This window comes from Athalia rosae, chromosome 2 (genome assembly GCF_917208135.1).
Source record: "Athalia rosae chromosome 2, iyAthRosa1.1, whole genome shotgun sequence".
Classification (NCBI taxonomy): Eukaryota; Metazoa; Arthropoda; class Insecta; order Hymenoptera; family Athaliidae; genus Athalia; species Athalia rosae.
In genome coordinates, this window is record NC_064027.1 from 2669509 (window position 1) to 2697103 (window position 27595).

Sequence of the window (27595 nt, forward strand, 5' to 3'; positions counted from 1 at the left end):
AATATAAACCGAGATAAAGATTGCAGCGAAAAGAAAATGAAGAGGAGTGTAAAAACCAAAATTGTTATACCACAGCCGCGGCTATAGATATATGCGTAAGGTGCAGCAGATTCGCGTGAAATTTCTCTAAGCGACGCGACGACGTCGGGATGAGAAGATATGTACGCAAGACAGGTATATACACCCAGGTTGAAGTTTCGACGTAAAATAGAGCGAAACGTTTGTTGTAAAATTTACAGCTTGACTCGAGTAGATGGTTACCAGAGTACGGGTATGAAATTGCGGGTGAAGAGACGCTGTAATAATTCCACTTGAGAAAACTGCAATTTGCCGTCTGCCGCTTTTTTTTGTCACCTTTGTATTATTCTTCGTCGTTTTTTTTTTCTTCTTTATTTTTTTTTTCTGTCTACCGCATCGCCGCGAGATGAATTTTTAAAATCGATTTTATCGAGAGAGCAGAAATTCGGACGTTCGATTTCCGAATGCGACAAATGTATCGCGTGTGCGTGAGAATTTGTATTATAGCGTAGGCATTGTATAATAAACCGAAAAGGGCAATTCGGGTCACTACGGTTTTTGAGTTATTTGAAAAGGGGTTTGTAATTAGTCGCATGGCAGATCCTGGAGACCGCAGAATCCCGAAAACCGGATCCCCGGATTTTCACATATCTCAAACCGCTCTCACCTGATCGTTAGAGAACTCCCCGGAGGACGAGCGGTAACGTCAATGGCGCTGGCCTTCCGCTGGAATGAAAGGGTTGGCGTTAGGACATCCTGTCGTATTTTGGCCTCGTAAAACGTATATTATCCGCGACACTGAGCTCACACATAACATACATATATATACATGTATATACAAAACCCTATTTAACACTCCACCAAACTCCTCCTCGGATCAAATGAATAAAAATTGCCCCGGGGAATTACATCTCCTCGCGGTTGTTGAAGACGAAAAAAAAAGTATCGATATAGTTAATCTCCGAATTCCGCAACCCGAGCAATTTTTCTAAGAGACGTCGTAAAAAAATCATCGATCGCTGCGTCGTCCAAACGGCTCACACATTTTTCAAAATGTCACCCATATACGGCACACGTGTGTGTGTACGTACGAAGTTGACGACGACACGCGCGCGACGTACGGTTATCACTGGGCGAGCTTTGATCCGCGCATACCCCGTCATTCGGATGGTAGAATACAACCTATACCTACGCAATATTATACCGGTGAAATTTGTTATCGGCTATTTTTCCGATACTTTGAAAAACCTTTCAACTTAATTATAGACCAACGTACACGTGTATATGCACGATGAGCTCTACAAACCCGACCAACGTTATAACCCCGCTTATGTCAGTACGTACCCACGTGCAAAAGAATGTTTTGTTAAGTTTTTTTTTCTTTTCTTTTCATATTTTTTCTTTTTTCTTTTTCTTTTTTTTTTTTTTTTTTTTCGCTGCAAACCTCTAGAGTCCAACGAACGATCCCCCCAGGCCGGGTATTGGCATGCGTATATACCTCCGCCAATTACTACCTTTATATTTACAAAACGCAATCGGTAACAAATGAAAGAATAAAAAAAATACAACCAACGACCATTGAAATCGATGGAAGGATTTCTGACGAAACGTGAAATTGAAAAGAATAAAAAAAAAAAAAAAAAAAAAAAACCAGAATTGTTAGAGCGATTTTCCGTTCTTCTTTTTTTCACAATTATTTGCGATGATTGATGAGACATTTTTACGCGAATATCACGACGAATATATTTGACTTTCACGAACGTTCCGTTTAATGATCGATTGAGAATATTTCTTTCATCGACAAAATTGAGTTCGACGATATTCGCGTGTAGATCGCACGGCTATAAAAAAAAAAAAAAAAACGGATAGGATTATTTGAGGCGGTGTTCAGATTGAACTATAAACGTGGATTTAAATTAATCTCCACGCGTCGATGGTTTCAGAGGAAAATATATCACATGATCGGTGATAAGTAGGTATCCATCCGCATGCGCTTATTAATTAATTAGAAGACCGGCAGAACGGCTGGTGGGCCCACTTGGTTTGATTATTATAGGTATTCATAAAGCGGAATCAAAAAGCCTCCGTAGCCGCGACGTTCGAGGGGGAAAGAAAAAAAAAAACGAAGAATAACGACGGCCAGGAGTACAAGGCGTGAGTAATTACACGTCACCGCCCCCGGGCCAGTACTCGAAATTATAGAGTAATCGAGTTAATTAATAAGCCACTTATCGGATCAACGAAATGTTACGACTGCCGTAACTCCCGCTCGTCCGATGTAAAAGGTGGTATAATAGATACGTATATATGTACACAAGTTAAATCTCTCGGATGTGATAAGAAGAACTTTTTAACAAGATTTACGGTTAATTCGTTTACCTCAAAACGTTTCGTCATAATCCCCCCCCCCATAAAATATTTTCTCACCGATATCATTCGAAACAACGGTGTAGGCTTACCCGCCCCTGAGTAAACCTTATAATTAGTCGAATTATTTTATTGCCTTAATTAGTTACGACCGTTTATTACACTTTCTAATTTACGAAGTCGTATCAATTTTCCAAAATTTTTGCTAAAAAAAAACAGGCGCGTAACGTCAACGATTAAACGCAGCTGGAGTCCGATATATACTGTATACACGCGACTATAATATACCGAACCGTCTTTTAAAGACAGAAACAATTCATCAGTTTCTCGCGCACCCCGCAAACAAAACAAGCCCAATGTACACCGTAACCAATCCCTTATCTCCGGGAGGGGTTGCCCGCGCGGATTTAGCGGATCCCACACAATATTATCGATATTTTATTCCTATTTACCCTAGATCGGGTACCGCGCCTTATAACGCAACCCTTCGGATATAACCCTCTGCTCTGGGGGGGGTGGGGGGACACGCACACGCGCTCTCGCATACCGTTCGCGAACAACCTCTGGCATATCGCAGCTAAGCTTGTATCCGTACACGCGACGCTATCCACACGTGCGGGCGTCCGCATGTTCATGATCCGAGTGTATATTCCGTTGCTCACCCTCTCGACCACGGATCATGAACCACCACGGGCGGCACTACCGCGCGACGTCTTCGCGGGTTTGGTTTGATGTATGCGGAAATTCTTTCTCTCTCTTTTCCACTCTTACATCGCGATGTTCGTCTACTCCACCCCTTTCGCCCCCGTGGTAGCGCGATCTCTTCTTCTTTTTTTTTTTTCCCCTCCCTTCTTTCTTTCTCTACTTTTTTCTTTTCTCCTCCCTTTCTCGCGACTGATCCCTCTTCCGATATGTAAAGAAGGTTTATTTATCTTCGCAAGAGAAACGCATACATTATCGATCCCTCTCTTTTCTTTTCTGTTTTTTTTTTTTTTCCCGAAACGGTGTGCGCCAGCCGGTTCGTGTGTACACGTATAGTATACGCGAGCGATGAACACGGTCGCGATGTCAAAGTACTCGTGAAATTCGCGTGCGACTTCAGTTGCTGCTGCTGCCGTCGCCGCCGCTTTATTTGCTTCTGTTTCAGCTAAGAAACCTGCATCGGTTCTTCCTAACGGAAGCGAAGTCTTCTATGAAATTTATTCTCGAACGATATTGCGAACTAGACTATCCGCATACCTGCAGCTGGATATAGCAAACGGCTTATTTCGGTCCATAGCTTTGTCCGATCCGTTTTCCTTTCGGTTTTCCATCGGGTTACCGCGTATCCACGTGCATCTCCTGTAAAAGATGTCCCATAATTTACCTCGATCTACGAATATCGCGTATTACGGTAATACGTTTCGTCAAATTTCTCCGTAGCACAGAGGCAGCACTCTGCGAAGTTCCTCAAAAGAAATGAAAACCTTACTTTTTCTATAGGATAATATTCTTGGGAGATAAACTTGCGGAAATTTGATGTCTTATTTTATTTATTTTATTTTTTTCATTTCGCCCAATAATTCGTTACACCCCGTACATTATTACGTGTTGAATAGAAAACCCGGTTCCCCGTGGATTAAAATACCGCCCTTAATTTATCCACGTCCCCCGATTATACGTATAGACAACCTGTGCAGCCGCGCGTTGTTTGAGGATTAAATATTTATGTACCACTTGATATACTGCACACAGAAATTGAGAAGTCAGTAGAAGAATTACAGCGTATACCTAACGTGCGCAGTTCCTCGCGAATCCTGTTGTTATTTGTTTGTTTTTTTTTGTTTTTTTGGTTTTTTTTCAGGGAAGAAAAGAAGCGGGAAATCAAATGAAAACGATTACGGAAACGCGAATTACGCCGTAGAATAAATAATTCCATTATACTTATACTCGGAGTAATTTCGAGAATAAAAACTAAAAAATCACGAAGCCGAAATGAGGAGAGTGAAAAAAAAAATTGAATCGACGCAAAAACGAATTAGATACACGCGTGAGAATCCGTGTACCGGAAAATACACTGCAACGTAGAATTCTCGCGAATAATATCCGGTCCTTGATTACATACTTATGTATTACGTGTATGTATGCGCGCCGCTGCGTATGCGTACGTAGAAAAAGCGTACGTCTGATAATGGATGAGAAAACACGGAAGATCCGACACTGACGAATTCCGATCTATTTTTTTTTCCACTTCCGTTAACCAGCTACCGCCCTTCCGCAACGCCGATCTTCCTATCGGCGAAGAATGTATGTGGTGTATATAGGAGGTATCTGTTCCGGTGTGTACATAAGGGTGGTCGAGATGATTTTCCCCCAACTTGAGCCAAAACGCCCTTACTACACCGTGTTATATACCCGTAACTTGTTTACCCCTAAAACCTTTCGTTGTACACGGTGACACCGGGAAATTCCACATTGTTACCACTTTAGTGCCGATTCACCTTGTAGCCGACAAGCTAGAGGCTCAAGGTTAGCGAGTGTCTGACGCTTACAAGCGCGCGTCGTCTTCTCGTCGACGGAGAATACTTCTGCTCGGCTGATCTAGGATTAGTAACCCGCTCCTATTAGCCGTCTGTATTCCTCCGACCAACTGCGAACCCGCAAAATTGTACAAATGTCAAAATTTTTCTTATTTTCATCCGAGGGATGATATTTTCATGTACCACCGCGACGGGACATCGTTTTATCGAAGGGCTCGAAAATTTTTGTCTCCAGTTTCGCGGTCCGTCCGAGTGCACGTCCGAGTAATGTATTCGTTGAAAATTTCCTAGCTTTCCCCCGCAGGAAATTTGGCTCGGATGTATCCCTGCGGAATATCAGCCCCTATGTTGCAACTAACGTAGCGTAGATATACGTATATACATATATATATATATTCGTCGTAATCCAAGGGCAAACAATCAAAGTTTGTCGCAGTAGAGAGAGAGAGAGAGCAGAACCGAGTATGGTTCGTTCTATTCAGCGTGGAAATCGCGCGGGGTATAGTACAGTCGCGGAACTCGGAACCCTAAAAAGTCCATTCGCACGGAACTCCATCGTGTTTTGTTTACACTAACTAAGAGTTACCACGGGGAACCCTCCCCCCCCCCCCCCTCCCCGATGACTACGGTTATACTTGTACGCGATGATGTATGGGGCGTTTCACGGTAGACTCGACCGCCTCCAAAACCCCCCCGTAATTTCTTCCTTCTCGATCCGCGACGTCTGGAAAATATCGAAAGAGTTGCCGACGATTGCCCGGAGAGCTCGCGCCTCCGGCCGAAAAGAAAAAAATGGAAAAAATCGGTGCCAAGGATCGAGTTGACGCGGAACGCCCTGTACAGCAGCGACGGGAATTCGGCCGATTTTATCCTCGACACTAACAATAAGGGGCGCGTAGTTCGCTACGCACTGGCCGAACTGCAAATAGGCCCGCACCACGTACACACGAACGGCGGGCGGGATTACACTTGAGAAAAGTTCCAGGGGGGGGGGGTAGGTACTCGAAGGGGACGAGTACCTTCCCTGGTGGGAATAATTCGTAACTTAAGACCCCGAAACACCAACAATGCCCGGAGCGTCAATATTAGCTTGAGAAGTTTCGCGAATTATTAATTCAGATATATATATACTCCGGGGTAGCACAATGCCGTTTCATAATTGCCTAATTACGCTCAGCTCCGCGAGCGACCCCTCCGACTTCTTTCTTTCTCTCCTCCTTTCCACCCCTCTACCTCCCTCGTTACTCTTTCATATCAGCGCAAATAATATCCACACACGATTCGGCTAACCGGTTGTTACATTCGTGATTCAATTGTTTTACAACCCCCGCGCAACTTCATTCGGAAAATAATAATCCCCGGGCTAAATCAAGCACGAAATTTGTAAGGGCATGCGAAACGGAAATTGAGCACACGTACGGACGGGGCGACGTATGGAATTATCCGAGCTACGATTCGTTCCGTTTTGTTAGTCCGAACCCCGGAGCGTTTGGCTCGGATTGCGTCGTGTAACCGCGGACTCGGTGTTAACGAATCAACGAATGAATATACATATACGTGCTTCGATTTTTCCGCAACGTCCGACGCCCGACGCCTACTTGTGAGATTTTACGAGGAAAATCGTACGAAGCGCAAAACTGACTGACGTAATTTTAATAGTCGAATAACGATTAAACTTAATAACGTTGAACGTGCGGGCCAACAATAGCGGTTAGTTAGCGAACTTAATGCTAACTATCCTCGTGCCGCTTCGCATTCGCGCGGTTCAGTTGCGATTCAGAATTCAACGAATATGTGCCAGCGAAGAGTACAAATTGGATGATAATTATTGGAGAAACAGGTGCGTACACCGTGTGTACCGAAGAAGACGTGAAAAATTATATCGAGGAAGAAGAAATGTGACGATTCTGAAGAGATGTCGAATACATTTCTGCGGGGGGTTCCCGCGAACTCCGGCAAAGTTAACTGACGTTTTTTTTTAATTTTTCCCCATCGTTCTTTCACTCCTCGTCGTTATTATTATTACCATTATTACCTCTTCCGAGGGAATGCCGCAATGATATCGCATGTACGTCGCTTCGAACGTCGCGTACAAAACTGATCGCGTATAGAAGGGGAGTTTTTTTTTTTCTGAATTTTTTCTTCTCTTTTTTTTCTTTCGTTTTTTTTTTTTTTTTCACATGCGAAATTACAGCCGGCTCAGCTGTCGCTAACTTTCGGTAAAAACGATCGATGGATAAAACTGACCAACCGCGAAAAAATTGATGGTCCACGTACTGCAGCTATGTATCCCTACCTTGTACACGTACCTACGTACGTGCGCGTGATATTTCCACTCGAAATTCTCGTACGTAAGTTAAGTGCAGGGGCGACGATCGGCGGTCTACTCGTCGTACAACTACCCCGGCTGTTTTTAATATCGCCAGACACTCCGTCCCTTTGATGCCAAAGGACCTACGGAGCACCCAAACTTCCGAAGAGAAACCAAGCGGACAGTTAGACGCGCAGGGGAACCAACAAAGAAGTTCTTTGCCTACGGTCACCCGCGCGCTACCGACGTCCTAACCAACCATCCGTTCTCCCCAAAATACATAACGACACCCACGAACCACCCTGTACGCGCCGTGCTGCCCACCGCCGCATAAATGCTTCGCTCCTACACGTCTGTGTGTCATAATTATCGTCGTCATTTGCATAAGTAGCAGTGATGGGGTGACGGATCGATCGGACGATTTTTTGAATTTTTTCGAGCGGCTGCGAACTTTTTTTTTCTCCGAATAATCGGAATTTTATAAAACTCTGGGGATCCGACGAATTTGGGACGATTTTTTTCTGGCACTCGAATAATTTTGTGGAAAGAAAGAAAAAAAAAAAAAATCGGCCGCGTTGACACGAGACGCCCCGTATTATAAAAACAGCCCTTGGGGAATATTCGAGGCTTTATTACCTGCGCTTGATATCCTCATAATGAGGTATTGAATTTTTTTCATCTGTTTTTTTTTTCTGCCTCCGAAAACGGCGATGTTGCGGCGATGATTAATTTAATCGTCGGGAATCACGCGCGACGTTTTTTCAAAAGCAACGGCGAATAATTCCCGCTTTGGAAAAGTGACTAATAAGTCCGTGGGAAGGGGTTAGCCGTTGATCGCGATGACCGTAATACGTGGGTTAAATTGACGGTATATCCTGACGCGTTGCAAACAGTTGCTTATACGCGTACGTGTATTCGTAATTCAATTCCGTGCACATACGCGATAACCGCGAGGTATGGTGAATTTGAAACGTATTGAAATTTCTCTTAGGTAGATTGGCTTGATACCAAATTTCAAACACTTTGAATTACCCGGAATTCAGTGGTCGTCCTCTACGTAGTAATTAATCCGGATGGTCGCAGGGCAATTACTGCGGACCCCCCCCCCTCCCTCCCCCCCCGTGTTATACAGTCGGCTATTTATACCCATAATACTCTCGAATTCCGAATATATAGCCGTAAGCTTCTCTTGACCATTATACAAATTACAGGGCATTACGTATACCTGCTGTCGGCAAGCTGCTGGAATCAGGTTTCCAAAAATTTCTGCTCTACTTTTATTCCTCCCCCTCCCCCTCTCCTATCTTTCTTCCGTTTCTTCCTTCCGTCGCAGCACTTCGCGGACGAGATCCCGTTCGACGTGATATCCTACGGGAAAAATTCTGTCGCGACCCGAGAACGGGGGTGGGATTTCCGGCGCGACGAACCGTACTTCGAACTAGTTCACCGAACGACTTGAGAAACACAATGCGGGGGTAGAAACTTTTACCGAATGGCCAATATAGCGCGGTGTAGGCGCGTAAAACTATCTTCGCGTATAACCGACTCCGTGGGATGTCGTAAACTAATAAAGCGAGCGCGCGCGCTAATTCGTGCACTTCGATGCGTATAGACTGCGGAGAATTGAGCAAGAGTTTGAGAAAATTGTTGAAAATTCGTGATTTGGGATCGACCCAATCTTGGGGGGAGGACGCGCTCCGGTTCGAGCAACTGAGAATGGCGAAATTGCAAACTCGTTGGGTAAGTTCCGTTCGGTTATGGAACTGACCAATTATACGAACCCGTTTAATCCTTATCCCGCGATTATCCAACCTCCCTCGAATATGTATGTCACACGGTTGATACGAAACTCGTGCGTGTTTTGATCATAAAGCGTGACAAATCCTGATGGCACTTGTCTCGGGGGTGGTTTTCAGCGTATAACGCGAAGCGGCGAGCCTTCCGTAATTTGCATTATACTACACTACTTCGCACCCTTGCGCAGTTATATCCCCTCCCCCCGACACTATACGCGAACGCTTGTTTCGTCGTAATGTGAAACATCTCGTTTCATCCCTCACTCCTCCATACGCGCGTAACCCGTACGACGCTGTTCGACGGAACGAAGAGTTGATAGAAGCAAAAAATTTCTGGAAAAAAAAAATAATAATAAATATTAACGAAAAATATCAAAATTTGAATCGCGAGTCTGCGGAGGGAAATTAAAGGGGAGGGGAATTAATAATCGCCGGACGCGCGTGTGCGCCGGTTATTCGGTGTCGTAATCCCGTTTCGAAAAATTGGAACTCGTTATCGGAGATGGTTATCAGTTTAGTATCGGCGGTTTGCCTCGAGACTCGGGGTTATATTAGGTTGTAGCCAGATGTAACCCGTTTAAGTCGATTCGAGGACGAGTTTTAAACGGAAAACAGGTCGGAGAAGGTAAAAATGGAACGACCGCGGTTGAACGCGGGAAACGAGAGGTCGGGGGGGTGACGGGGGGTGAGGGGGGGAGGGGGGGGAGGAGAATTCGCATTTTACCCCTGGGATAGAAAATTGGAACGAACTGTTAAATACCTTCGGGCCGATTACGCGCGCTCACCGCTAACTCCCACCCGTATAACCCACGTATATACCCCGCACGGCTGCAGGCTAATGAAACCGGAGTAATTCCGGCGTTCGGAATCCCGAAACAACTCGTCGAATGTTCGTCTGGCTCGGGGAATAAGCTTCGCTTTCGTTGCCCGGCCGTGGCGTACACCTGGAACAAACAAGGTTGCATCGCCGCGTAACGAGCCTCGGTAACGCTCGTACCGGGAGGGTTCTCGAGGGTAGGGAGTGAGAATGTTCCGTTACCGCCGATCCTACCGCCTCGACTTGTTTTGATGCAATTCACCCCGCCATAAATTTCGCCCCGGTTAACACCACCGTTCGGTAAGCGAGCTGGCGGAAAACAACGACCGAGTGGCGGTACGCGCGGACTATGAAGAGGTAAGGAAAATAATGGAATGTTCTCCCCCCCCATTCCTTTATACCACGTATGTACGTACGTATAGCAGACGTACACGTTTTACGAAAGTATTACCGATAACGTAGAGCCGCGGCAGGGGCTATCGCCGAGAGCTGCACTGTTTGAGATAAAAATAAAAATAGATGTAACCGGCTGCAGTCCGGAAGGGCGGGGGTAAGAAAAACGGCGTTTCTTCTTCTCAAACGACCCCACCAACGCCCGACCACGACGCTCCGTATTACCCGCGGTATTACTATAACTTTCGCAAACCCTCCGACGAAACTCGCGATCTCACTCGATTATTGTACCACGTACAGGTATATATGTATATGTATATATGTATTTATCTTCAGATCTTACATCTGAGATACTTCACTCGATAACACGAACCTCCACCAAGATATCTGCAGGTGAAACTTCAATTTATTTGTCCCACCGTTTATACACCAGCAGTACCACCCTTAGGCATGCTCGCCTATTTTCTCGGGAAACTACCGCCCGTTTCTTTGTTTTTTCTTTCTTTCATTCATTTTTGCAGCCGATCCTTTCTCGCGTTCGGAGCACATCGCGATGTGTATTTTTCGTACCTGAATCGTCGATCCTGATTAAAATTTCGGCTTCGCTCGTAACGCGTCCAAAGCTTACACCTTCGTCTTATCGCGTTCCTCCCTCGTCGTCGTTCCTCAACGTACGACTCGTTTCAATTGAAACGGGAGTCTGTAATGTATGAAAATAGAGGCGTACGTAACCAGATATGCTATTGAATGTTTGCTCGAGTTTCGACCGCTGTTTGCATCCGCCTCGACTGATAATCGCTCTCGCGTAATTGGCTTTTTTATCCGCAAATACGAACGCTTTTCTTCACAAATAACGGCTCGCGTTCTCGTTCCTTTCTAACTAATGATTCTACGTATGATGCGTAAATAGTTTCTATATACCGATTATCCAGCGATCTCCGTAACGGAGCGGAATATAATTGACGGGGGGAGTGGAGAAAAAAAACAAGAAAGAAAACAGAATAGAGTAACGAGTAGCGTGAAAGTAAAAGTGTACGCGAGTGACGGTGAAATGAATAAACAAATGAACGAAGGTGAAAAATATCGCAAATATACTCTTCCGTTCGGGCGTGGTATATTTCACGATCGAAACAACGCGGTGATAGATCGTCAGCAATCGCTTTTCCGTTCCGCCGTTTGATTCCCTCCGCGCCTTTTGTTCCCGAACGGATGGAAAAAAAATAAAAAAATAAAATAAAATAAAATAAAAATAGTTAAAACAAAACGCGTATAAAAAATCAGGTTACGTTTAACGAATACTCCTCCTTTAAATCATCCCCGACAAATTCGAACTGGAAAAAAAAATCTCATCCCCAAAAAACAATGGAAAAATAAAAACCTCGATTGATCGAACGATGAAAAATCCGCCCTCCGTCTCTCGGCCACCCCGTTACGTTCCGATTGCTCGAAACGATAGTCGCGATAATAACGGACGCTCAGCGAATGTGCTTTTTTCTTGCATATCTGTGTTTCGTTTTTGCGTCGCCTGAGGAAGAGCCGGAAAGAAAAATTGACGAGGGCCATCGCGTCGAGTCGTTTGCTTCCCAAGGACACGGCGATGTAATCGGTGCGGAATCGGTGAGGCAGCGTCGTCGGTAGCATTTAGTAGCGCGCATTTTGAGCAGTTTTCTTATCCTTATCGGTTTCGTCATCCCTTGCGTCGTTAGGAAACGACGAGGAACAATGCCAGAGATGATATCGTCGACTGTACCGCTGAATCGCGCACGCATTTTCATCGCGCTTTCGATTCGTGTATATTAGTTTCGTGGAATGTCGATTTGCGACGAGCTTTTTTCAAGTTATGACATCAACCCGATAAGCTCGTCGGATTTAATACACCCGTTTTCCATTCTATTGATCTGTTTTCATTTTCTTTTCGATGCCGCTGGTTCTTGGATCGACGAAATTTTAAAAGATGGGAAAATAATGTCGTCACAAGTTTGCCGAACGGAACCGGGAGTTTATCCGGTTGGATTTTGAATCGTCGCAGGTCCGGATGATTTTTTTTTGTTCTAAGAGAACACGAAGTTCATCGGTTCAGTGTGAGTCGCTGCTGGGCTTCAGGATGACGGAGTAGGTGGGCACCAACTGTGGCATGTACATACGTCGGTCGTACCTGCGTCCTAGGCGACAATATCAGGTACAAAGTAGAAACAAAATGTCGCCGTGTAGTCGGTTATGAATGTATAAGTTATGTAACGCCATTAACGAGGACGCGAAAACCGGTGGCGTATATAGGATCGTTTTACTCGTGGCTCGAGTCAGCCACGATTTACTTCACTTCCGGGTATTAAACTGTCAGAATAATCCACCGCCCTTGTAATAAGGGTCTCTTCAACTGTACTGGAAATCTTCCTCTCACGGCCGGCTCGACTTTCACACATCCGTATGAATAACGTATGCGGTGGCTCTTAGCTCTGTTCAACTTCGGGATAAAGATGGACGGAATTAAACGTTGTATTTTGCGCACCGTTGAAATTTCACTCTTGTGAAAAAACCTATTCCACGAGGTTCAATTTTTTCAGCGGGAATAACGTCTGATACCTGTTGCGAAAAATGCCGAAGAAAACCCCTCGAAAATTTGTTAGGAATCGAGGGCCGTAAACTCTGGTGAGCGGATCCGTGTAGCGTGCAAAGTTTTTCGAAAGTATTTTTAGAAATTCGATCCTCCAGTTTTTTCGGTATTAAAATGTATCGTTGCACGGAACTTCTAATCCCGAGGAGATTGGGGGATTTGAAAGAATTATGGTAATCGCGATACCGAAAGAGGAATAAATGGGTAAAAAAATAACCGAAATTCAAAAAAACTCCACGACGTGGGTGTACGCCAAGCTTCTTCAAACGAAAGTAATTTTCATTTTTACGTCTTCAATTTGCCTATCAATTACGACGATCAAAAAATTTCAACGAGATGTGCCCACCTTAATTTTTTCCCCTCCCCCGATTTTACCGCAAACAGAAAAGTTGTACACGTTCCTAAGCTCATAAATCGCTGAACTTGTTTCCGACACGGTCTTCTACCGCTAAGTAAAACGGAACGAGGCCATAACCCGAGTTGTTTGAGGAATTTTTTTTTTTGTTTTTTTTTATACTTTTTATTTTTTACTTTCAATAGGTAGTCAAAGTAGTCGATGAAGAGCCCTTAAAACAACGTTCTCCCAAAGTAGTCGCTTTCACGCTAATTTCCCCCGTTAATGAAGCTTGATTTTAAGCGACTCTCGCGAGTCTCACGTACCGCTGTACAGAAACCTCCGCATGGTTCGAATCGCAAAGTGAAAGTCCAAAGTTTTAACGACAAATAAATCGGAAATTTAAATCCCTTCGCAACAAAGTTGCCTTTCTCATCGACCCCGCAACGTACGTTCGCTTCGCCGAATTACATGCACCGCACGAACGTGCGCGGGGACCGTCGCCATAAATTCCGTTGAAAACGATCGCGTTATTGTAATTCAGTTTCTGATTTCCGCAGCGATCTTCGGCAGGAAGTCGATCGCGGAGATTCGAAATCCGCAGCTGCGTGAATTTGGTTTCGACTCGCGTTCGGGGCGATGAATTATTTTCGCCGGGCGTCGATCCGCGTCGTCGTCGTCGCGGAGGAAGCGATCGCGAAATGAGGAGGAGGCAACGCGCGTCGTCGATGTTATTCCAGGAAACGCCCGGTTAGTTTTCCTCTCATCTCCCCGTGTGTGTGTGTGGCAGCGTTTCTTGTTAGCGTGCGTTAGCGCGTGATATTCCCTATTCCGGGGCGCATTTTCTCACGATTTCCATTAGACCCTCCAGTTAGCTGCTCTGGTCGCCTGACTCCGTCCGGGCACGATCCCAGGGTGTTGCTATATCAGCCTCCTTCCCCGGGGACACGGGGGACGCCAGGATATACCGGGACCACCGCAAGGGTTCCCAGATGTCCGCCAAGAGCGTCGCACACGTTCCACCCATATTGCTTAGTTTACACACTGCACCCACAGGACCCGCCGAGGATCCCCTAGGATCCCGGTTACCTCTTTACCCTCCCCCCTCCCCCCTCCCCTCCCCGCCGCCTCCGTATACCGAGGTAAATGAATTAAACGTTACTCCACTCCGTCCCCGTGTACGGGCAAAAGGAGACGGAGAGGAAGACGACGTCTTTTGCCGTCAGGTCGACCCGAGCCTCCCTGAATAATGGTTCTTGGAGCGCAGACAAGGTCGCGGGAGGCCGACTTCGTCCTCGGGATATGGCCGCGTGTATATTTAGTCTTTCGGGTAAACACCGTCGACGTTAGGTGGAGAAAAGAAAGAAAAAAAAAAAAAAAAAAAAAAAATTGGCTGCAGCCGAAGACTAGACGACTTTTTTCCAGTAAGTCGACCGTACGAGTTGCTCGGAAACGTTCCCGACGAAAAAATCATCGCGGATTCGGATTCCTCCGATTTCTCGTTCGCGATCTGGGTATGCGATTGATCGAGCTGGACAATCGGAGTTTTCGGAAGAAGCTAACGACGTGTTCATCGGGCAACTTTTTTTCGAAAATGTCGAGAGATTTTATTCAACGGTCGAACGAGTTGTAGGTGTTACAGATAACATGCGTCACAGTTACACGGAAGGTAGAGGTAGAAAATTGCGCTACGCGGTTCTCAGAGAAACGCGAATAGGTATAAAGCTGCGTCGAGAAAGCGGAGCGCGTAACTCGCGAGACAATGGGTGATTACGAAAAGTAATTACAACGCGCCTCAGCTTCAACTCGCGAGGAAACTCTGAACACCCGCTAGCTCCGCTCCTTTTCCTCAGTTGAATACGTATATGTATACACGTATTACCTACACCCACGTACGTCCCACCTGTATACATTTCGTATAATGTCTCGGGAATCACGCGACTAAATAAAGGTAAGAGATGTACGTGCAAAGGGAAGACGGGCGTCGCGACGCGTCGTCGCTTCGCGAAAACATCTCCAAGATTATTACCTATATTATACTTCTCTTCGCCGTTACGTCATCCGAGTCGTATATTTCCCGAGTGATAATAACGAGTGATTCTCGTATATAGAAACACATCGGATATTACACAGAACCCCTCGTCATGGGAAAAAAGCGGTGAATCGAATTGAGAGAGAGTGTGAAAAAAAAAAAAAAAAAAAAGAAAAAACGAAACGCTGGTTTAGTTTCCAGAATTATCTGTGAAAAAAATTACCGGGTGTACGTCACACTATTTTTTCGCATATCATAACGTAATTTACATACAAAGTGTATTTTTTATTTCTCCTCCTCGACATCCCGCAGTCGTCATTAATTGTTACTCTCAGGCAGTAATTGCTTGCGACATATTTTCCCACGTTTTTTTTTTTTTTTTGCTCTCTCGTCGTCTCATCGCAGTGCATACACGCGTGTTAATTAATCTTTACCTCATCATCAGCCGGTTGCGATTCGAGCCACCGTTACGCGGATAAAGTCATTGCATTCATTCATAATCGCCGGAATGAAAGAGCGCTATGTAATTCTGGTTCGTTTGCAGAGAGAGAGAGATTTTTATTCACAGTTCTTTTTATTTTCATCGATGCAACGACGGAGAAGAATTCGAAGATTTACCGAGGAGGACCGAGGAAGCGTTCGACTTATCGTTTTCCGGGTTACGATCGTGGAACGTTTGATTTTCCGGTAAACGAGATTTCTTATAGTTGATCCGGCGCCTCGTTTAACTGAAAGTTTTATACCGTCGGTCGAGATTTCTTTTAACTAACTCAAGATGTCGTCTAAAGAGAAACTGGAGTTCGCTCGGTTCTGATTAACTCGCGAAGACCGTCTCAAATGTTTGAAAACTCTATAGAGATCCTAGGAAAAAGTTCTACGCAAATAATGGGGGCGAGTGATAACTCCCTCGCAGGCGGCCATAGATCTCATTCCTGACGTTGGCCACTGTTGAAAAAAAAAAAGGACTAAAGGAATCCCACGAAAAGGTAAAAAAAAAACAGGTGGGGCGAGGGGAGTAGGACGAGAGACAGACGGGCGACGGAAGAAGGTCGGAAGACCAACGAAGACGTGGGGTAAGTAGCTTACATAAAAATAAAAAAATAAAATAAAAAAACAAAGGGTTAAAAACACCGAATCGGTTAACCCGGAATATTAAACGACTTATGGAAAATTTTCTTTCGAAAGATCAGCTTTCTGAATGATAAATCATGCAAGGCGTTTACAGTTTTAATACGTCACACCGGGTCTAGCTACACGGTGGTATATATGAATTGACAGTCTAGACGACTCATCAACCCCTTTTGCTTGAATGATTTAAACTTTTTAACCTCCTAATTACCCAATTATAAATTATACCTGTACCCAGTCGCGCGCGGATACATTATGCTCGTGTAATTGCCCCTTTTCGAAATAGATATCGGAGTCTGCGAACTAAAAATCGTTACGCAAAATCGACGATCGGAACTTCGTTCGGGATTAAATTTCGGCATGTGTATTACACCGTGACGAATACCGCGCGCGGATATTTTATGGCGGACAAATTAATTGAGGCACCCGCGACATTTATGATTAATATATTTCTGTAGCGAATAAAATTACCAATCACGGTTGGCTGCTGATTCAGCTATTCGCGTTACACGTGTACATGTACCCGTACACCTACCTACGAGTACACAACCACGTTCAGCGACGCGGTATATTTTCGGACAGACTTACAAAAAAACCAATTCTCAAAATAACGGCCAACCGAAATATCGCGTGTATTTCCGCAACAGTTGCGCTATACTTTTCATACGTGCAACATATATTTATTATTTCCCTGCTCTCGTTTTTTGGCTATTTATTCGCGTTCCCATTTCTCTCATTCCTAACGTACGTCAGAATGATGATCCTGATTTTACGGTCATTATTCTTCGTCGTCGAGTATACGCGGTGTCTACTTTTTTCTAAAACAAAAAAATAAAAAAAATATATGTGAAAAGAAAAAATCGTACAACACATGATCCGTCATCGTCAAGATGTACGGAAATTTCGATATCATCTGCGCGAGCGCGATATCTCGTGAAACAAAAAACAAAAAAAAAAAAGAACAATTCGTCAGCGATTTCTAGGTTGAACACCCGAATGATTTTTTTCTCAATCTCCCTCTTAAGTTTCTTTCCAAAGTATCGAGGTATTTCATTCCGCTTTCGGCGATGGCTTATACATATAAAACTTGATCGTACCGAAACGGGGGTTCGTGTAACCTTATAGATACGCGGTTATAATACCTACTTACCCACTTAGGAAAAGCAGCTTCTTACATACCCGAAATACTGACAAAAGAATCCAATATAAGCCGGAGCAGAGCTGCCGCCGAACAGTACGCGATATAACGCAGGCTATACACGACGACGTTGCAGCGATGAAAAGTAATTTCATCAATTTTTTAATGAAACCGAAACTGACCGGCCGCGACCCATTTCCTCATATTTTCGTTTAAATTTAGACGGCTGAATAATCGAGGAGCGATTTAAAATTCGACATATAGCGTCGTAGCAACTGATCGTCGCGACTCATACGTCGATCCGGATCGGCGAATACGTATATACAACGGCGTTGATCGATCCGAACTCGAATTTATCGTAGGACAATGCGATTGATTTTTGCGTATATCCGCTTAGTCGACGGAATTTAAAAAGGCTTTATAGCTGCAGCGGCATCGAGGCTTAGGTTTAACCGCTTAACGAGCTTCCATTAGCGCGAAAGTCCAGAACGCGTACGAACGCCGCTGCTGCAACGCGAACACGTATAAGTTTTCGATGTATTTTCGATAAACCCTCTATCTGACCTTACCGAACCCTCGATCACCCACTTCGACTGGTTATTTTCACGTCGTAAACATTACGGTGTATATAGGTGCACGTACCTATGCTACATCGTCCCTGCAATTAATCGCAAAAATGGAAACACATATATGTACGCATTGTATATATGTATGGGGTATTTTGCGCCAAGTCGCCCGAAACATGGGGAAAAAAAAAATTGAAGAAAAATATTATTTGCAGGTTGAATAATTTTGTGTCAAGGGTGAGGTGATTTGACGCGGAACGCCCCATATTTTCTTCCCATATATCCGCTACCCTTGTACGCGAATACCGATACTTGACAAAGTCCGACAAAAAAGCCACTAAATTCTATCACCGCGAGAGCACCTATGTAGGCCTCGAATACAATCTGGTTTATTGACTCTTCCACGTTTACGGGATACTACCGACGAGGACAAACGAACGTCTTTTTTGCGCAGGACTTTTCGTTTCCGAATCTGAAATTCTCGTCGTTGTTCAATTGAATTATATATATATATATATCGATCCCCGCCGTTTCGTTATCGGAAAATGAATACACCCTCTGTGCATCGATATTACAACATTTACCGTCATTTCCCATTTATTATTCGCCAACGACGAGTCCCGTTCGCGTAGGTCACGTGTACGCGCAATTGAAATATTAATATCACATGGTTTCGATATTAAAATAAACCTGGGTAATACATAAGACTTATTACGGTACAGAGTGAGTCAAAATTTAATTATACCAAGCAAAAGGCAATTATTACTTTCGCCGCATTATACATATATATATCAACGTTCCCGGGCGTCTTTCGTTTAAATATTTAACGCGAGATCATCGGAGGCTCCTGCAGGTTCATTTCTCCGTTCGAATTTCACCCCGCTGTACATAGGAATAAGATACTTACACAGGTACATACATATTACGGTATATGCCGATAGGCTATATGTACACACATGTATGTTCTCAACGGAGTTTTCGCGCAACTCATCATCACCCGACGTCGCCGTATATACCCACGCAGGTTTCTCTCTCACCCCACGGTAAAATCCTTCCCCCTTTGCCAAACGTCAAAGGGGAAGTTTCCCAGCGACGCGACGCCGCGCCACATTTCTCCTCTCTATCATCTCTATATACACATAACGGTACGATTTCAATTGACCCCCTGCCGTCACCGAGGGCCAGATGCGACCGCGGTACGCGTGCCTTCTGAAAACGACCTACATACGCGCCGAAATCTTCCCCACCAAAATGGCGACCCCACAATTTCCTGCGGGAGAAACGCTACGGCCACGTTGCGTCCCGACCTCGTATATATATATATGTATTTTCAGAAGTATATACACTCGCATTGTCTGCTATTCATAATACACCGTTGTATCGTATCCAACCCCCTTTATAGCCGTGGAACCTGACCCCGCGTACGGTTCCGTTCTTTCCTTTGTTCCCTCTTTTTTTTTTTCTTCCCGGCATCGTTTTCCCTTACTTTTTTATTGTCAAGTGCAGCAGTTATCATTTTATTTACATCCCCCCCTCCCCCCCCCCCCCCCCCCAGGTCGTGATCGGGAGAGTACAGGTTCGGTGAACAGGTTCGGCGTCAAGTTCACATGCGTTGTATATGCCGCGTGTGCTACGCGCGCTGTACATATGGGGCATTGTTACCTACGGTATACAACATACATTGTTGCGGGAATCGCGATAACCCCGACACGTATGGGGATATCGAAGGGTGAACCGCACACTACTATAAGCAATGCGCCGGGGCAAATCGAGTAGCGAAAGCCACGGACGCAACGAAGAGGCAGGCTTTTTTTCACTTGCGGCGAAGAGACACATGCGACGATTTTCTCACAGATTGCGTGCGTCGTTGAGATTTTTATTCAAAACTTCCCGTACACGTGATACGTATTCCTCATTCGTAATGATTAATTCGAAGAAAGTTAAAACTCCGAGGCAAATATTATACAGTACATAATTTCGAAAACGGTGTATGTTAATGAGCGGTTGTACGGACGATAACGAAGCGCTCAAAAAAAAAAAAAATAAATAAATAAAATTAAAAAAAAGAGCCGCTAATTAATTGCCCGCGTGGCAACGTCATACATTGTATTATTTAAAACAAAATCGAAAAACAAGAGAGTGAGAGAGAGAGATGGAACGACGTGTGCGCGCACGCGGTAATGATAATGTATGAATATTTCCACACTGGCTGGCGTCCGTGCAGCGAACGCGTAGTCGAGGTAAATACGAATTATGTAAATTATTTTGCTAATATTTCAAACACAAATACAACATTAATGATAATCGTAATCATAACGATAATAATAACGGCAATACCGGCGGCAGCGATGACGCGATAACTAAATCGGAATCAGAACTTCACCGGAATTGTATAGGAACACCCTCTCAGCCGTAGCGGCATTCTGATTTTATGCAACACGTCGATAGGTGGTACGTACGTACGTACATGGCGATGTGTGCCTGTACACGTGTACGCGATCCTTCGCCAATATATACGGAGAGCCGATTCGATTTATCGATTGGCGGGGCGTAATGCCATCCATATGTAATATACGGTGTGGCAAAAGCTACGCTGGGTTACGAATGATTCGTACGAGTAACATATACGATCCATCCGCGTTATATTACCTTGAAATTGACTCTGTGTTCGTTGACGTCACGTCCGCTCCCGACGTAGGACAGCTTATATCACACCGCGGTTACGGACGAGGGAATAAATCGCTTAAAAAGGAGATCGACTTTTTTCCAACGATACATTATTACGGTCTATCGGAAATTCAAATTCTTCAAGATCCTCGAGCTAACCGCGTCCCGATCATATTATGATCCAAAGTACCCGGGAATAGAGAGGCGGAGAATTAAATATAATTCAATGAATGCAGCTGACTCTAATTGAGATACGGCGAATGTGATCCGACGACGGATTCAATTTTGAAAGAAAAAAAAAAAAAAAAAAAAATTTCCTCTGCGAAAGATTGTTTTCGGAAATGAGGAGTAGGTACATGCGCATGCGGAATTGAAGGAGAGGAGATGATAGAGATCAATTCGATTTGAATTAAAGAAACGAATTCCCTGTATGCAGTCGTGGACGCTTTAAGAATGGAGGGAGTTAAGGTGCTTGCTGGTTTCTCTCGGCAGCAGCCTGCCTGTGCTAGATTATTAATTTGAATTATTATTAAAGTAGCGCGCCTTCCGTCAGCACAGGTTCATTTTGCTCTGTATAGAAGTAGGTGTAGGTACATATATATATATATACGATACACGAAGTGAAGTTAGATATACACGTGTACATATACCAAGACTACATACACATGACTACATCTACCAAGCAAACCTTACGTATATACCTACGTTGAATATATCATGCGTCTATAACACGGTGCCGTTTCCGTAAATATTTTATAATCGAGTGCTAACGGGTAAAATCAACTACTACTCGTATCACGCACACGTTCGCCTCGTCTCCATGTACGGAGAGTAAATATCGAGAGCGAAAAAAAAAAAAAATGTTTTTGAACAAAACAAAGACGTCGTCGTTAAAAGGCCCATAAAATATTCAATTTTTGTTTCCTCAGATCCGCAATACAAACGGGAAATTTCGCGCCATCGTATAAGCTCGAGGTATACGTCATACTCGTACGGGTCAATCTGCATCACCGTTATACAAGACCGCCCCTCCATCTTTCTTTTTCCTCGATAAAGGTGTTCGTTGAAAATATTCGTCGTTACTTGTTCGCTGGGGTGTACGAATAATTGTCAAAAAGTACGAGAAAATTTCGGGTTAATTACATCCCCACGACGTCTTACAAGTGCATCACGTGGGCCGGTGATTTGTAGTAAAATATTTACCTGTATACACGTACCAAGGTCCGTCGTTACATAGGTATATACATATACGAACAATCCCAGCGTCGCGTAGGTCGCGGCTCAACCGGAATAATAAATAAATGGCGAATCGATTCGGCAAATAAGGTATGTATCGACTGAACAAACTCAAGGTTCGGACCGGCCCCGTGAGAAGTGAAAGATTTTCGTAAGAATTTTGTCAAACACCGCTCATACATGGGTGTGCGTACACGGCCTACGCAAGCTCACGTGTGTACGCAAGCACCGCTGATATTGCCTCAATTTATTTACGGTAAATAATGAAATATTTAGCAGCTGCCCGACAAGTGAAGAAAAATGTTTTGACATTGTTTTTTTCGCTCGCGTAATTCGGGAAAGGTTTTTTTTGCGTTCGGTACTCGAGCGTATAACCGTTAAAACTATTTCACGCGAATATAAGCAGGTAATAGGATTTAATTACGAAGAAACGAATCCGCAAGCGGCGCGCGAGACTCTCGCCATTTTTCCTCACGTTTATACGCAAAGGTCTTTATTTATTGTATAACGGTATAAACTGTAAGAGTTGTGCGAATATACGTATATCTGGCGAACCGTAGAGGTATATTAGGTACCGCATCGTCGTCTACCCACATGCATGCATACAACGAAGTCGAGCGACGCGCGTACCTACTATGCGCCCCAAGTATTGTTAGCGTATAACTCGTAAAACTTTTAATGAAACATTTTTACATTTTTGTTGCTTTCCAAGTCTCGAGTATGTTTTTTTTTTTTTTTTTTCTTCTCCCCCTTCGCTCTTATGCTGATTTTTGAACGAACTTGGTGTACCGCGCGCGTTATACGTATACTTACTCGCCGCACGACAATACCTACGTACATCGCGTACAATTAGCCTCATATATATGTATTATACGTTCGACGTTACACGAAACGTCATTACGAAATGTCGTATATTCCACCGTGTGTGAGAAACGCGAAAATTTTACATGAGCCAAAATCGGTAACTCCGAATGAGAAGAAAAGAACAGAAAAAAAACAGTCGCCTGTTATCCTCCGCGGTTTTAACGAGTTGAAGAAACTCGGTTATTCCGAATTCGTACGCGGTATATATTAAATAATTTGAATAAATTTGAACGAATTATCATTGGGTCGGATAAGCAGGTATAGGTGCGCGTGTCGCGTACGCGAGAATGTGATATAAATTACACGGGGTTGCGTCTTACGTACTCAAGACGAAATAATACGTACGGCTGAAGTTTCTCGAACGTTCCACCGCCCTCGAGTCTGTCCGCATCAGGGTTATCAATGTTTAAAGACTACGCCTAATATACGGAAGGGTGCGGCACTCCGTTCAACCCCGCGAGGGCCCCGAGTGGCCGAGTGGGTCTACATTAGGGTTCTTTGAGAACACAATATATACATGTACACTTGCTGAGCACACGCGCACCCATACAGATTACGGTATAAAAACGGGGAGATACCGTCTTCGTTTTCTTCCCCGTCATAGCGCGTAGATCGCTTGAAAAAAGAGAAAAATTCGATTATATAAAAATTCGGTTTCGTGTCGTTTTAGTTTCAGGGAAGACGCGGGACAGTTTAACCGTCAAAGGGGGGATTTTCAACCGTAAATAAGTGGAACAAAAAAATAGAAGCAAACGAAAAAGCGTAGCCTTGAGTTAAGAATTCTGAAGATATCTTCGAGTACTTTGCGTTGCCTCAGAACTGACAAGAAGCTCAGGAAAATCTACTCGTAAAACTCACAGTGGCACCACTTTACTACTCTTTCGTATACTCGTCTTTTTTTCCTTCTCTCGTCTGGTTTTTATCATTTTCTCTTTTCGCGCGGTAGTCAAACGATTCCTGTCGCCCGTTTCTGTAAGGAGCCGTAGTTAAAACTTTTTCCGGGCAATATATTTTTCTTTTCTTGTTCTTTTATTTTATTTTTTTTTTTTGTTTGCTTGTTTGTTTTTTGCGTTTTGTGTTTTTTGTCGCCTATTATTACTTCTTTTATTTTCGGCTTTGTTTTTCGTTCCGTTTTGCGTAACTTTTTTCATTCCATTTTATTTACGTACATTTTTTTATTCCCTCTTTTTTCGCAGACGGTGTATATATTTGTACGCAATTCCAATTTCCACCTCGCTTATGTGTGGAACAGAAGTGAAACAGTCGTGATATCCTGGAACAGGATACGGAAAACCGTTTATCAAACTTCCGCGAATTTATACATACGTGTAAACTATATACCTACATTTTTATATAGCATACAAACATTTTATATATAAAATCACCAAACATTTTCAGGACGCGACGTACCCCGTGATACCCGATCCATTTTTCTTCGGAAAACAAAAATCCATCTTGCCGAAATCCCATCGCCAACTCTCGCGGTTCCGATATTGATGAAATAAAAATAAGTACGTGAATTTGAGTTTGGAGAGAAAAAAAAGTTCCATCACTAGTTTCCGCTCGGTTATTACATGCACCCAGCTGTACCTATAGTTTCGAACCGATGTCGAAACGAACTTTTTTCGGGTATGAAAATGAATATGCTTTTTTTCGCAAATATTTTCAGTCGGTTTTGTTTTATTTGAGTAACGACGTGACTCCGGGCACGAGTATACGGTACGCACAGGTAATACCGATGTTGAACGCTTCACACGCAGGCTGACCATTCATCGCGTGAGTTTTGACCGTTTGTTTATTCATTTGGTTTTTGTTTTTTTATTTGTTTATTTTTTTTTTTTTTGGTTTTCGCTATTCAGAAGCTTTTTTTGGTTTTTTAGTTTGCCCAACAAATTTTTTTCGACGCTATTCTGACGCGAACTAGAAAAATTTATACGGGCACACTGTATTACGGAGATACACGTACGCGAGTCATGTTCGTGTAAAACATTGTCGTACATACGTTACGTGTACACTATACGCGTATAGGTATACGGTATTCGTGCAAAGAGAGAGAGAGAGAGAAAAAAAATGATCGCCGTATAGAATTGATGGAAAAAAAAGGAAGAAATTATTTATCGACGAAGAGGGAGTGAGACGAGAAAAAAAAAAAAAAATTCGACGAACGAGGTCGAGGGGTGGAAGCCACAATAAGGGCTTAACGATTTCTTTATAGGTAGAATAATTCGCGCCTCGTGTATCTAATACACAAGCAGGTATATTATGCCGACGACCCTCATTCAAGTTTCAAACGCGGCCAGACAACTTGAACAGGCTTTTATGTACAACGTTATACGGCGGAATTGATCTTATAAAGTCGAATACTTTATATTCTTCGACACCGAGCAGCTATGCGGGGCAATTAATCATACCGTTATTGATTGTTTTATTTTTTATTCTTATTTTTTTTCTTCCGATTCGTTTATTTTCTCTCTTTTCTTTGGTATTCAAGATTCCGTGCGGATATTGAATTTTTATACTCTCCCACTGTAACGTCGCCCGGAATCGTGACGGTGAGCGTAAAATATCGTACGTGTAACGTACGTACGTATACATAATATTTGGGGAGTATCGCGAGCGGGGGTAAATTTTCCGTGGGATTCGAGAGCGGTGTAATTTATCGGGGCCGTAACTAACGATATAAGGGAAGGTAACCGCGGCGGACGGACAGATATTTCATGATAGAATAACAATTTCAACGTTGAATATTCATCCTCCCAATCTCCAGCCGCGTCGCGACGGAACTCGAATCAAACAGTTTGACTTTAATCCGCGACGTACGTCGCGCGCGGCGCACCGCGCGGGGCCTCCTATCGAAAATTTATTCAAAAACTAAACGAATCGCCGCGAAGAGAATGAAAAAAAAAAAAAGTAAACGAAAAAGAAACGAAAAAGAAATAAACCGGGAAGATTAAAAATAAATAAAATAAAAAGACATCATTCCACATCGCGACGTGCATGAACCGAACGTACCTCCGGGGCATATCGACGGACGGTTAAAAAAATGAGGGTAAAAAAAAAAAAGTCGGAGAGTAAAAAATAGAATTGTACTCGGAGTGGAAAGAAGAAAAGAAAAATGACCGAATGAATACGTTGTATGCGCGGATATATACACGACGTCGGATTTAATAAAGTTGGAAAAAAGTAAAATGTGATAAAAATTCTTGCCCTCCGCGTGCGCGCACCCCCTGATAATCCCAGATTTATGGTATCGTACATGAGAATGTGACGTCCGTCATAAATTAAAAAAAGAAGAAATAAAAGAGAAAAAAAAAAACAAACTTTGATCGCAACGTTTTTTTCACGTGAAATTACATGTTTCAAATATATTCATACGCGCTTGGATATTTACATAGGTATACATACACGTGCATACGTATGCAAAACAATCGCAGTCAATCGAGTATAAAAATTTGAATTTAATTTCATCCGCGTTAAATTGTGAAATAACAAACGCAGTTCTTGTACTTTTACATCAAATATACCTGTATTCGCTTCGATACCACCCGTCGAGCAAAATTGGCTTACATGTGGCCATTACGGAAAAGTACTATATTTTCATGTATACACCTAGAAGGGCGGATAACCCGTTGTACAAGCATCGAACCAATATACGACACCAATAACGAAACAAACTCTATCGCGCAACTCCCGATACGAATCGTACTTTTCAATTGTTCAAATTCATAGGCAAACAACGAACTCGACGGGCAACAGATGATGGGAGGGGTAAAAATGAAAAATGAAAAATAAAAAATGAAAAAAGACGACAAACAGATATATTCGTCCCACTACAGTTTTCCGCACGAACTTTCTTTCGCCGCGTACCACACAACTGGTGTACACGTCGGTTGTGCGCGGTTCTGATTTAATTACAGCGTAAAAAAAAAAAAAAAAAAAACAAGGGAGACAAAAATTTTACCGGCACGGTGGTCCCACTTTAAGAAAGCACACGTCCACTTACGAACCGCCTCCGCCCCTCGCGCATTTTCTTATCAATGAATTAACTTGATGAATATTAATGGGAACTGGACATTACTCTTAATAAACGAGCCGCTGCACCGTACGGCGCGTGGTGTTAATAAATGTGATTTCCTGGTTATCGTACGGGTCATCTGGATCGGCTGTGGTCAACTGGCGTACGTATACGCACACGTCGTAGTATGCACTTGTTACAATAAACTGTTATTAACTCCGATACGTCCCGAGTATTATATACCCGTACCTTCCGGGCACGTGCCTGTAGTGAGAAAGAAAAAAAAAAAAAGGAGGAAAACGTAACACCAAGCCGCTGGTTTCTTATCGAAATCAACGATATTTTTTCACCATACATCCGTAATCGTTGCCATCTTAGGTATGGAAATACCGAGGTGATTATTACGGAGAATATAAAAAAAAACTGGAAAAGATAAACTGACGAGTGAAGTTCAGTGAGCTTTTACACGCCAGTATCGGTACAGCGTAGCGCATGAATTGATGGGATCCCATAAACACTCGCGGGTCTTGTCGCCAAATTTTCCCCACGCCAGACCCCCGAAGTTCTATTACTTATAACCGGTTTTCCCCGGTATTCGGTTAGACTGAACGATGCGTTGAGTCCGTTTCTAATGTAACTTCGAAAACTGCAGTTACTCCAGACCGACACAAAAGACTCGCCTCACCGAGCGGCTCGCCCGCTTGACAACCGCGAGTTATTAATCCGCACGGGAATTATTACCACGGGAGAAAAATGGCGCTTTCCGCGTTACGTGCGATT

The 27595-nt window shown here is 43.6% G+C and overlaps 1 long non-coding RNA gene across 2 annotated transcripts; it reads right to left on the reverse strand.

Annotated features, from left to right (window-relative positions):
- On the reverse strand, window positions 1-27006 carry LOC125499833. 2 transcript variants are annotated; one of them, XR_007276837.1, is made up of 3 exons: window positions 26879-27006; window positions 3625-3726; window positions 1-744 (listed from the first exon to the last, which is right to left on the reverse strand). It is a non-coding gene; the product is annotated as an uncharacterized LOC125499833 (long non-coding RNA). The 2 variants fall into 2 exon arrangements; XR_007276838.1 differs by lacking the exon at window positions 1-744 and adding an exon at window positions 2909-3556.
- Between the last annotated feature and the right edge of the window lie 589 nt (window positions 27007-27595).